The sequence below is a fragment of the Diabrotica undecimpunctata genome, chromosome 1, assembly GCF_040954645.1.
Source record: "Diabrotica undecimpunctata isolate CICGRU chromosome 1, icDiaUnde3, whole genome shotgun sequence".
NCBI lineage: Eukaryota > Metazoa > Arthropoda > Insecta > Coleoptera > Chrysomelidae > Diabrotica > Diabrotica undecimpunctata.
Window position 1 is genome coordinate 142,398,789 of NC_092803.1, and position 14,122 is coordinate 142,412,910.

The window sequence follows — 14,122 nt, forward strand, 5'->3', positions numbered from 1 at the left end:
TATAAACAACAAACTATTATTAAATTGTATTTTACCATGTTTTAAATAATTGTAGCTCTCATCTGATGATGCCAATGAAAATTGGCGAAATATAATGAATTGTTAAACAGAGTACACTTGGCTTTTAATCAGCTGTATACTCAATTAACTTCAACCCCCGTTTTTCATCTACCAGTTCAGCTGTTATTTTAGAGGATATATATATATATATATATATATATATATATATATATATATATATATATATATATAGATGAAGCGGTGTCGGCGACGGAAACTAAGATACAAAGATAAATCAGAGACATAACTTAACAAGAAAGAAATTGAACAATTAAAAATGCTCCAAAAACCAGAAAAATAAGAATAATGGATGAAAAGGACATAGAAAATGGAAACAAAGAGGAAAATGAGTCAAGGTATCTAATAACAAAAAACATTGAAATATGGAACGTGAGGGCGCTGTTCGAAAAATCAAAAATTAAAGAGCTAGCGACACAGTTAAAAAAATACAATATAGATATTGCAGGAATGTCGGAAACGAGATGGGAGGGACATGGAAAAATCGAAAAGGAAAATTATAGAATATGGTATGCGAGCAAAGAACAACAGGGATATGGAGAAACGACTTTTAGGGTGATAGGGGAAATGAGACATAGAATTATGAAATTTAAACCTATTAGTGAAAAAATATCATACATAAGACTAAACAGCAAGCCGAATAAGTTGTCCATAATAAATGTCTATGCACCCACAGAAATGAATGTGGCTGCCAGGCATTTGTCGGTACTGATTATAAAGAACGCCATGACTCAGTAGGAAAGATTATCCACCAAGAACTAGCTGACAAACTGGGACTTCTCCAAATCGACCATCTTCCATATTCTCAATACGTCCCTGTCAGAATGCTTGAAAATGACAACTACAAGCTATACTGGGACCGCACTGTGCTTACAGACCAACCAGTGGCGCATAATAGACCGGATCTCATACTAGTTATTAAAATTACTAGTCAAACAACACTTATTGATGTGGCGATACCCATCACCAATAATTTACGTGTGAAATATAACGAAAAGATCGCCAAGTACAGAGCTTTAAAAATACAAATCAGAAGACAATGGACAATGGAAAGTACCCAGACAGTACCTATTATTTTATCTACTACTGGTGTTATTCCCAAAAACCTCCCAGAGAACATAAAACAGCTGGGTCTAAATGAACATCTCTATAAGACCATGCAGAAAGCTGGACTCCTCGCGACGTCCAGATGTGTACGAAAATTTTTAGGGGATACTTCAATATGCCAAGTCACCTAGGGCTCGATAACACGGAAAGAGTCCCACCAGAGCTCAATCCTTTTGATACCGTAGGTATCTGGGATGAGTGAATTTTCCCCATAGAGGGAGTGTGAGCCGTATGGCTAAATCTGGATAATAATAATAATAACGGGGAACAACAAGTAGAAAATCATTAAAAAAGTTGATTAAATAATGCTAAGCACTGCAAGACACTCGTAATATGATCCAGAAAATAACACAGCTCAACAGTGCCTGGATACATTAAAACAAAAATTCTCCGTTTATTCAGGACGACTAAGGAGGTACAAAGTTAGTAACAGCCGGAAATGTGACAATGCGCTTTTTGAGCATGCCGAGAAGGCGTTCATTCGGAAACTCAATCCCACTGTCAAAAGTGCCAATAAAGCATACCCAAGCCAAGAAGAAATTCAGGAGTTTCGGGAAAATTAACTTTCCACACCAGCTGCTCTTAACACCAATGCTGGATGGATAGAAGATACGGCGCACAGCTGTCAACACTACCTTACAACTATCTATGAACCCTTCACCACAGAAGATGTCTCAAATATCATCAAAGACCTTCATAACTGGAAATCTCCTGGACCAGACGGAGTTCAAAACTTCTGGCTTAAGAAGTGCTGGAGTGCTCATGAGTGCTTGTCAACACTAATTAATCGTGTTATTTCTAATCCGTAGGAAATACCATCATTCCTAACTCAGGGAACAATATTTAATACCGAAGGATCAAAATAATACCCAAGATCCAGCCAAGTGCCGGCCAATTACGTGTCTTCCAACTCTGTACAAATTGGTCACATCCTGTGTAGCCCACCGTATCTACCAACACTGCGCACTAAACAATATCATAGAACCTCAACAGAAAGGATGCGCTAAGGGTTCCATGGGTTGCAAAGGACAACTTATTATCGACTCATCATTTCTAACCAGGCATACACCAAAAAAAAGGAACCTCTTCACTGTCTTTATTGACTATAAGAAAGCCTCTGACTCAGTGCCGCATGAATGGCTGGTAGATATATTAAGAATATATAAAGTCGATGATAATATAGTGGCCTTTTTAAGACATATAATGACAGATTGGAAGACTAAAATTCACCTCCAAATACCTGGTGAAAGCAATATCGAAACGGAAAATATCGCAATTAACCGCCTTCTATTTCAAGGAGACTCGCTGAGTCCATTGTGGTTCTGTCTAGCGATGAACTTATTATCCCAGCTATTGAACTCCACTGACTCAGGATTTAGCATTAAAAACAACAATACCGTAGTGGCGAAGCTTAATCATCTGTTGTATATGGATGATTTGAAACTAATAGCTTCCACTCGAAATCACTTAGATCAAATGCTAAAAACTGTAGAAATGTTTTCAAATGATATCAGTATGCACTTTGGGTTAGACAAATGTCATGTAGTAAATATAGTCAAGGGAAAGGTTCAGCCCGGATGATTCGATATGCAAAATGGCCAAAACATCGAGGCTATGGGCGAAAATGACATGTATAATTATCTAGGAGTAAAACAAGCGCGGAAAATTGACCATAAACAAATGAAAATCGAATTAACATCAGAGTTCATACGAAGAGTAAAACAGCTACTCCGCTCACATCTTAATAGTAAAAATTTGTTTAAGGCATTAAACACCTACGCATTTTCCGGGCTTAGCTACTCATTTGGGATTATTAAGTGGACTAAAACGGATATAGAAACCCTTCAGCGATAAGTACGAACACACCTCACAAAGGAACAAAAACACCATCCTCGAAGTGCAGTAGAAAGAACGACATTACCGCGGTATTTAGGAGGACGAGAACTTATTGATATAAGCGAGCAATTAGAAAAACAGATTACTAATTTACGAACTTATTTTCAGGTGCAAGCGGAGACATCTACCCTTCATCGCGCGATTTGTGCAGTAGATGACACAACACCGATCAAATTGAGGGAACAAGAAATCCATAAACCATCTTACTAAGAACGAAAAAATGCGCATCTGGATGGGTAAACCTCTGCACGGGCGATATCCGAATGAAGTCAGTCAAGACTATGTCGACAATGTAGCGTCGAATTATTGGCTGACATCAAGAAAGATGTTTCCTGAAACAGAAGGTTCATTACTCGCCATTCAGGATCAGGTTATACCAACCAAAAATTACCTGAAATATATCGTCAAAGACCCTCAGGTCCAAAACGACAAATGCCGATATGGATGTCAAGCCCAAGAAACTATCCAACATCTTACCGGGAGCTGCCTAGCATTTGCTGCAACTGAATATAAGGAACGGCATGGCTCAGTAGGGAAGATCCTCCATCAAGAGATAGCTTTTAATCTGGGACTTCTACAAACAAACCATCTCTCTTATTATCGATACGTTCCTGAGAGTATGCTTGAGAATGACAACTACAAGCTACACTGGGAACGCACTGTGCTCACAGACCAAACTGTAGCACATAATAGACCAGATCTCGTGCTAGTTAATAAACTAACAAGACAAACAACATTAATTGATGTGGCGATACCTAACAACAACAATCTGCGTGTTAAATATAACGAAAAGATCGCCAAGTACAGAGATCTGGAAATACAAATAAGAAGACAATGAATGGAAAGCACCCAGACGATACCTATTATTCTTTCTACCACTGGAGTCATCCCGAAGAACCTTCTCGAAAACATAAAAAAGCTGGGTCTAAATGAACATCTTTATAAGATCATGCAGAAAGCTGTACTACTTTCGACGTCCAGATGCGTGTGAAAATTTTTGGGAGATACTCCAACATACCAAGTCACCTAGGGCTCGATAACACGGAAAGAGTCTCAATAAAGCTCAATTCTTTTGATACCGTAGGTATCTGGGATGAGTGAATTTTCGCCTTAGAGGGAGTGTGAGCCGTATGGCTAAATCTGGATAATAATAATAATACTAACTTGCTACACTTACGTATAAAATACGGTGGGGAGGCACTATACAGAAATATTTATAAACTTATTTAGATTATATGGAGTAAGGAAAAAACGCCCAAAGAATAAAAGAAGGGAATTATAGTGACCATCCCAAAACAAGGAAACCATAGAATATGTAAAAACTACCAAGCAATTAATTTACTGAATGTAACATATAAAGCTATACACAAGCTAAAACAAGTGATAGAGAAAACATACGAGTGTGACGGAAAAATACATATACTTTTCCTAAACTTTAAACAGGCGTTTGACAAGATAAACAGAAGAAAAATAATTTGAGACTTACAAGAGAGTAAAGTACCAAATAAAATTATAATAATAATAGAAATGATAACGCGAGATTGGGAAAGCAAGAAGTATAAAGAAGGATGCAGTACAAATAATAGAGTATATGGACGAAGAGGTGGAAACGTTCAAATATTTGGAAGTATTAGTCAACAGAAGATGTGAAAGTGTAGATATGAAAAAAAGAATTCAAGCGGAAAATACAGCGTTTTATAGAAGTAAAAAAATATTTAGAGATAAAAACATAAATCGAAACACAAAAAATGAAAATCTACAACACGACCATAAGACCAATAGTAGTATATTATGCCGCAGAGACATTTACATTAACAGCAAGAGAAAAAGAGCAGCTGAAAGTTTTTTGAGAGGAAGAACATGAGAAAAATAACGGGACCAAAGGAGGAAAACAAATAAGATGCAGCAGTAGAGGATGCAGCAGACAATAAATGAATCACGAAATATAAAATGGATGGGTCAAGGGAACATAGTTAGAGCAATAACTATGTTGGCAACTGTCTTGTCATCCGTTATTCTTATTTCTCATAGCTATCACCTATTTTTGAAGGGTTTGGACAGTGAGTCGCCTGGACATTATTTGTTAGCAGTTACGTGTAATGTGCGAGATATCTCGATAAGTCGACGGACGATTGATTATATTTGACATCTTGTTCTCTCTTGTGCTCTCTTTCGAAGATAATAAAAACCGCATCTTCAAAGTCGAATCCACGTCTACTGAAAAAAGCCCAGAAACCAACACTATAACTTTCGAACCAACAGATATATCTTCTCTAGTCAATAATATACCACTTACATCCTCAAATAACAACTCCTCATTAGAACAACCAAGTCAACATATGACAGATACACAAACACACTATAAACGTACACACTATATTCATAATCCCAGCCGATAACATAATTGAGAAATCAACCAAAAATAGACTAACTCGTCTTATAAAAACATTTAAGGACAAAACCAAACTCTTAATGGGTGATTCTACAAAATTACCCAATCTTGACTTCTCACACAAAACAACTGATGATGATTACATCTCTGACACATATCAAAACTCACAGACATTCCAAAAATTCTCTTATTAACAAATTCATAATTATTCAATGGAACTGCGATGGATTCTATCCTCGCCTGGCACGCATACAACAAATTATTTTCAAAACCAATCCTGACTTTATTTGTTTACAAGAAACAAACTTTACAGAGACACACAACCCCCATCTAAAAAACTTTGTTAGTTATCACCATATCAGAACTACACACCGACGCGCTAGCGGAGGAACATCAATTTTCGTATCAACTGAAATTTTTTACCGTAAACTTCACCTAAACACTTCATTAGAAGCTGTTGCTATAACAGCGTGGTGTCCAGAACAAATAATAATATGTAGCTTATATATTCCTCCTAATTATACATTGACAAGCACTGAATTAGAAAACCTAAAATCTCAAATTTCTGGCCCAATTATTATGGTTAGAGATTTTAATCCACACAACACTACGTGGGGCTCCAAAAATACATATGGTAGAGATAAAATAATCAAAAATGTCATTAACAATACTGATATTAACTTATTAAATACGGGAAATAGGACATACTTTCCTATTCAGTCAGTCATTAATAGACTTAAACTTATGTGATCCCAAAATATACCCGTTACTAACTTGGCATACTCTAGACAGCTTATTCGATAGCAATCATTTTCCCATTATCATTACTAACAATTCAGTCAAATCGGAATATACAAAAACGAGATGGAAAATCTCAGATGCTAATTGGTAACTCTTCAAACTAACTGTAAAAGGATGCACAGATGTACTTAAATATCAAAATACCATAGACGAAGACATAAAACAACTAAACCATTGCACAGTTGCTTTTGCAGAGGAGTGTATCGGCAAATACAAAAATTAACCCAATAAAAAAACACGTTCCCTGGTAGAATGACTCATGCAAAACAGTAATTCAAGAAATCAAAAGAGCTTTAAACAAATTCCTAAAATCTCGCACTCTAGCTGACTTAATAAATTTAAAAAGGCTCAGAGCAAAAACAAAACGCATAACAAAAAACAAATAAACAAAATTCATGGAATCATTTTACCAGCTCTATTACCAAAGATACCCCACCGACTTAAGTATGGTTAAAAATAAAGTGAGTGAAAGGACATTACACATCATACAAAATTCCAGCTCTCACTATTCAGGACAAAATAATTAGAGATGACGAACAAATCAGTGATATGCTTTTCTTAACACTTTCTCAATAAATCAAATAATCCTACTAATCTACATAACGAAATTGATGCTACACAAAAACTAAATGATGCCATTTTTTCGACAAAAAGTTGAGCTGCAGGCCCTGGCGATATTCCCTCTATCTTTTTTAAAAACCTTCACCAAAATACATACTAGAAAATATTCCAACTGTTCAATAACATTTGGTCTTCCCAAAAATTCCCATTACTTCCAATAACATTTTCAACCAATTTCAATCAGGCTTCAGACCAAATCGATGCACTATGGCTAATCTTGTAGTTCTGCAATCAACAATTGCGACTGCGCTATCTAAAAATATAGTCATTGCAATCTCCCTTGACATCAAAAGATCTTTTGACTCTAGACCGATTTCTGTGATACTTAACAAACTAAAACAAAACAAGCTATCCGGTAATATATATTCGTTTACAAAATTTTTTTTTCACAGAGCGATCCTTTAAAGTAATTACTAGTGGCTAAACTTCCTCACAACACACAACCACAAACGGTGTCCCACAAGGGTCTGTCCTAAGCAGCACACTATTTCTCCTTAGTATTAACGATTTTAGTTTATTCATAAACAACCCTGTACCATACGAAATATATGATGATGACATAATCTTATTCTGTTATGGAAAGGTCACATCCAGCACAAATACTTTACTAACAAACACGCTAAGTAAAATAAACAACTAGGCCAGTCAATCCGGTCCTAACTTCTCCCTATCCAAATCCAAAGTTATTCATTTTACCAGAAGATAAAACACGCAATCTCCAACCATTACTCTGAATGGAAATTTTCTCCAAGTTATATACCAAATAAAGCTTCTGGGCATTATTTTCGACAAAAAACTTTCCTGGAGACTACACATTCTGAATGAATCTCCTTACATCACTAGCTTATGAGGAAAGTTGGGAAGCAGATGAGGAAACACTACTAAAAATATATCGAAAAAAAGAATAGTAACAAAAAATGTGATATGAGAAGACTAAAAGATAAGGAAACAAAAGAGACAGTCGCACGAATTCTTTCACAACAGCTAAGTAACATGGAGGAAACATATGATCCAGATGAATCAGAATATATGTGAAACTTTTAACAATATCAGAGAACATCTAATAAAAAATAAAGAGAAGCCTAAAGGAAAGAATAACAAAGCCTTAGAAGCGAAGAAACAGAAGGCTGTTCTGCAGCCCTTTTGAATGTTTCGCAGGCTTTTGGTTATGTCTTTCTTTTCTCTTAACTTTTTTCTAATTCTCCAGTAGTAACTTTCCGACTGACATTTCCTTGTGAAAGTAAAGAATCAGTGCACTAACTTATATTTAATTAAAGCTAGAGAACCTAAGCAGATCTTCCTACAAGTCAAAACATCACCACACAGTAATCTCCATAAAATAAAGACTTGGTTACAAACATGGCGAATTAAAGTAAATGAAAGCAAGTTAATACATATATAACGTTCACTAATCGAAAAACTACATGTCCAACCGCCTCATTAAGTAACCAAGTACTACAACAAAAGGATAATGTAAAATACCTGGCTAATAGGAAAAAGATCCCAACTGAATTAGTACAATAAAATTATAGTATACAAGCCAAGCCAATATGGAGCCATGTAATATATGTAACTACTGTAGGGATCTGAGTCGAGATCCAATATGGACATCCTTGAGAGATTCCAATCGAAGATGAGGCCCTAGGCAAACAGAGAACAGAGAAATGTAAATAAATGAGATGTTTAAAAAATACATTTTTTGTTTTTAGCAGAATTGTAAGAGGATTTTTCGAACTGATTTTATTTACATAGCTAGTTTTTTTTTGTAATCTGTTCTACTGAAGATCTGAACATTCTGCTATTTTAAAATTTTCATAAGCGCAAAAAATTAAATTTGCTAGGAAATCGTGTAAATGTTATTAATGAAACTAAAAAATGACTAAAGTTTTTCCACTAAACAATCCTTTACTATATTTCGAAATTAGTTTTTAACATAACTGATTAAAAAACCTATTAAATAAGTATGGTGATAAGAGCAACAACAATAGACTATTAATATTAGTGTCAAACTATAAATACAAACCTTTGCAATAGTGTTTATTCAGTTCTGAGTATACACAAAACTATGTCTTACAGAACCATAATATTGGTGAGCCTTGTACTAACAATACTCCTTGTGCAGGACACATTGTCATGTGTTTGCAAGGAAATATGCGATCGTAGGCGTTATGAGTGAGTATATCAAAAAACAATATAGTTATAATATATAGATCCATAAGCGTATATATATATATATATATATATATATATATATATATATATATATTTTTCAAATTATTTTTCGACCGTACTGTTTTAAATAGTGATTTATAGTATCAGCAATCGGTCAGGAAATAAAACTCTATTTGTTCAGTCTCAATATTTCGTCACGATTTTGTGACTTCTTCAGGAGAAAACTGTAAATTTATTAGAATCATTAATTATTATGTGTAAACAAAGTGAATATTTTAATACTTACAACTATAAGAATAAATATTTAAATTTTTTTAGCATATCTAAATAAATGACATATTTGTTTGATTTTATTTAGGAGTTATGGTAACCGCAATATTTTATAGAGTGAATTCCCATTGTACATTTTTTAGTGAGTCGGTTAAAATAAACAATTAATATGGATAATAGTGTCCGCTTGGTCCGCTTGGAACGTCCGCTTTGGTCCCAAGGACGTCCTTTTAACGTCCTATATTGGTCCGAATGTCTCTGTGCCAGATGTCCTATGGACATCCATTTAACGTCCCTAGCGGAAGTAAGTTGGACGTACAGTGACATTAAGTGGAACTTAATCGAACGTCCATAATACATTCGGTGGACTTACTTGACGGACTTTTGTGATGTCTCTCGGACGTCTATTTTAGCGCTGAGGATGTAAATTAGACATCAACGCCATTGTATAAAGTACTAAAAGTAGCGTAATCCTGTGCATATTAAGAATGTATTTTGGGAAATAAAACGTAAGTGTTTAAATGAACTTACATTTTAATATTACATATATTTGGTATTTACTATGAAAACAAACTAGCTGAAGCAATTCAGGAGATTGGTTATTTTATGAATTAGCTTAAAAATAAAGATTGAAAGGTAACTCTTCTAGTAAGAGAATCCAGATTTAAGAAATGGATCATACCAGAATAAGAATATGGTCTACACAATTTACAAGAACAGAAGATGCTTGTAGATAAGTCAGTATAAATCTAATTGATATAAATGTTTTAATATGCTATTATAACATAATCAGTGTAAATTAGTAAAAGTGGAACGACTAGACAGAAAACCATGCTGACCACTATGAAGCTAGTTCTTCAGATTTACTGTCAAAAAATCAGTCAGTGAAGCCTCGAAAATTTTAGGAATAGCGGAAAGAATTATAATGGAACGATAATTATTAAAAATAAGCCATAGAGATACATAAAAAGAATGCACAATTCCTTAAAAATAAGTTAGGATATTCCCTCTGGACCAAGACCTTTATTGTTATTAAGGCAATGTAAGCATGCTAGAATGTCACAAATTTTAATAGTTAAAGAGTGAATATGGCTGTGGCGGATATAGGGTGTTTGACTATACTTTTCTAGACAGGAGAAAAAAGGATTGTGAATATTGCTAAAGAAATTGGCCAAATCGTTGAAAATTCTGTGGCTCACTAAAAACAGAATCATTCAATCTTCCCATTCTTCTCTTATCCCTTTCCATTCTGATTTACCACACAATTTAACCATTACAAAATTAATCATATTTGCTATTGCAACATGCAAATTAAATTTTATTTATATTTTTATTTCAACATCTGCCCTCTCTTTAGATCTCTTCAGATATTTCATTATCACGTTTCAATTCCCTTCCCCATGGCAGCGCTTGTTTTGGAGTTTTTCCAAGCAGCATCTGAAAACAAAATTAATGTACATTCATAAATTGAATAAAATAATTTCAGATTTTGTTCATTATAATTTGCTTATTGTGAATAAATCATTATTCACAGACGTAAAATTAAACACATGAATTTCAAGTGCTGTAGTTTTAATGAATCTTGCCTGAACTAGAAGAATACCAACCCAGCCATTGCTATTTATTCCTAATGACCAAATGAGTAGTAATCACACTTTGACACTTAAAAAACAAAAATAACAGTGTAGAAATAAAATATACGGCCAACATAATACTTTCATCTCATATCTCTAGCTGTAATTTTTAAAGCAATCTCATAGCCAGACCTGCACATTTGTGAGTTGGTAAATTTTGCATTCTAAATTACATATAAGACACAGTTAACGATATGCTTCACTGTCTGTATGTGGCCACTTAAGCAATAGTGAAAATTCTTAAATGTACCTTAAATTGATTTATGGTTACAAGTTACAAACCTTTTAAAATCATAGCTATATGTGTCACTTCAAAAGCTCTATATTGCTTTTTCCCTAGCCAACTATATTTTCCTTCAATTTTATTGCAGATCAGCTTCTTAAGGCTTCTCCTAACAAATTCGTTTATGGTCTCCTCACCAATTTTGGAAAGCTCATTATTCTAAAATATAAATCAACATGTAACAGTAATCCAACTACCGCACAAACTTCATGCTTAATTATTTTAGCTTAAACTATCTAATAAAAAAACAGCCTCTGATACAAAATCAATCAAACATTTATTTGCAAATTTTGGTTTCTCATAACCATGGTAAATGCCTATTAAAGCTACAATTTTTGGATATATAAACAAATTACACAAACTAGGATAAAACTGACTACTGGAACTCTTTTTTAGTGGGATTCCGTCAAAATTTACACAAATTTCTATAACATTTTTTTTTGCGAAGATAAAAACACCTTTGAAATTTGAATCATATGGATCAGAGTATTTTTTTAAGACCAAAGTAGAAATATTTCCCAGGAAAAACGTCTTTAAATTTAAGTTCTGTGGGTGAAGCAAGAAGGGTTCTAGCATCTGAAGGTAAATGAGAAAGATCAGGAACTTCTTTATGAGTTTTTAATAAATCACCTAGTATTTTAAAGGAGAAAGTCCAGTTGCATAATTTATTAGAACAATTAAAAACATCTCGATAAGGTTCTCCAGAATTCTCGTAATAATTTTGTTTGGACCCTTCTTCAGTTTCATTAAAAGAGGAGCTTTGTAAAGGATCACCAGAATGATCGTCCACGTGACCCGTTTAGATTATTTTAGGTACTTAACATGATGTTGATAAAAAGTTTAAATCGAAAGTATTGTAACCTGAACTATTTGAACTGAAACTCATATCAAAATGATCAGTTAGGGATGGGATATCGGGGTTATTAATATTTTCAACAAAATCCTCTACGTTTTTCGTAACTAGGTATCCTCTGTTGATGACGATTAGATACAAACGTTTTCTTTTAAACATAACCAATTTTAGGAAGAATTACAACTACCTTTTTGTAATAAAATAAAAACCAAACTGAGAAGTAATCTAGCAAATGGTACCAAATCTTTAACAATATACTATAACCAAAGCAAGCATCGAAAAAAGTTGCTTATTCACACCATTCGCACTGTGTGTATACTGCTTAAATAGAATAATTTTTTTTTCTTTTTTCTATTAAGAATTAATACTATTATTATAATTAAACTGTGTCATTTGTTTAAATAGGTATGACATGACAATGACTATTGATAACATCATCATCATTTTGCCACACTTGTTCAAGATTCATCTTGTTAATAAAAATTATATTTTTATTTTTAGCAAACTTATATTATCGTGGTAACTAGAATAACCAAACAATTGTATCGAATTAGCTATAAAGAAAACATTTTTACACTTTACCTAAAAACAAAAACATGTTTTGGAACTATACAATTTTTAAATAATCATGATTTAACCCATTCGCTTTTAATTACTTTATTCACGTAAATAATTTTTTATTCTATTGTAATGTTTGCTATTTGATCCCATAATTGATAAATGTCGGACGTCCAGAAAACGTCCAAGTTCGGACGTCCAGGGAACGTCCGAGTACGGACGTCCAGAGAACGTCCATATTTAGTCCACCCAAAGTACGTCCCACTTCGTCCCAAGTACGTCCGTTTAACATCCAGGGACGTCCGGACCAAAACTGGACGTATATTGGACATCCAGAGGACGTCGTGTGTTACTAGGGAATAGACGTAAGAGAAACCAATACAAGAGAAATAACTAAAATAATTCAAGAAAACAAAAGTTTAAAAGTTTTGAGACAAAATACAAACAATACAGGCAAGAAAAATATGTACAAAATAAAAATCAAAAATGGAAACATTACTGCTGATAAAACCAAAATCCTTGAGGTTGTCGAATCCTTTTATCGCGAAATGTATAAGAGTACCGACGAAGGACAAGATCAGCCCCTGCCCAAAATCACAAACCAGGGATCAAAATTAATGCCAGAAATAACTCCATACGAAATCAAAACGGCACTTTTAGTAGAAATGAAAAATAACAAATTTGTGTGGCGCCAATAAGTGATTTTGGTTAAATCTCAATATTTTGGGGTCAGGAATCTATAATTAAAATTTTTCCAATTATTAATGAAATACCCTGCATACAAATTATACTAAACTATTTTTTTTAATTTCAGCATACACTGTGATCAACCTGGATATGTCTGTTGTCTAGATTAGTTAGACAACACTACAACAAAAAAGTACTAATTTCGTTAAGTCAAAAGATGCCACTTGCGAATAAACAGCTTGAGTGCAAGTGAACGTCTAAATTTCAACTAACGTATATTTTTGCAATTTTTTGTTACTATTATAAATCTTTCGGAATCTGTGTAAAACTCTAAGTATTGAAATATAAGTATAGATTTTTGCAGTTTATATGGCAATGTAATATTAAATTTAAAATTTCATGTTATTTTTGTTTTAATTCTTCCTTAATAGGTTATAGACTATGTCAGTGAATAAGGAACTAAAACAATTAGGGAATTTTTTTTTAATTTGGCAACTCCCAATTTAAATGGTAAAATTTTTAGGTTGTAAAAATATAAATATTATGTTTATATGGGATTAAGGCACAATTGATTGTAACGAAAATTACATTTTATAATTTATTGTTATTTAACGTTTCGAATAATTCCACTCCAATAATCGTTTTCAAAAAACAATTATCATCATCTTCTTCTTCTTTTTCTTTTGGCTTTTATTCTACTGAATAATCAGCCAGTACATTTGTTTTGTTAATTTTTGGGCCACTGTCGTGAGTCTGAGAATATATCTCAT

The 14,122-nt window shown here is 33.6% G+C and overlaps 1 long non-coding RNA gene across 1 annotated transcript; it reads left to right on the plus strand.

Moving 5' to 3' along the window:
* The first annotated feature begins 8,857 nt into the window (after positions 1 to 8,857).
* On the plus strand, positions 8,858 to 13,757 carry LOC140432324 (uncharacterized). The gene is made up of 2 exons (XR_011949796.1): positions 8,858 to 9,067; positions 13,480 to 13,757. It is a non-coding gene; the product is annotated as an uncharacterized lncRNA (long non-coding RNA).
* The last annotated feature ends 365 nt before the right edge of the window (positions 13,758 to 14,122 follow it).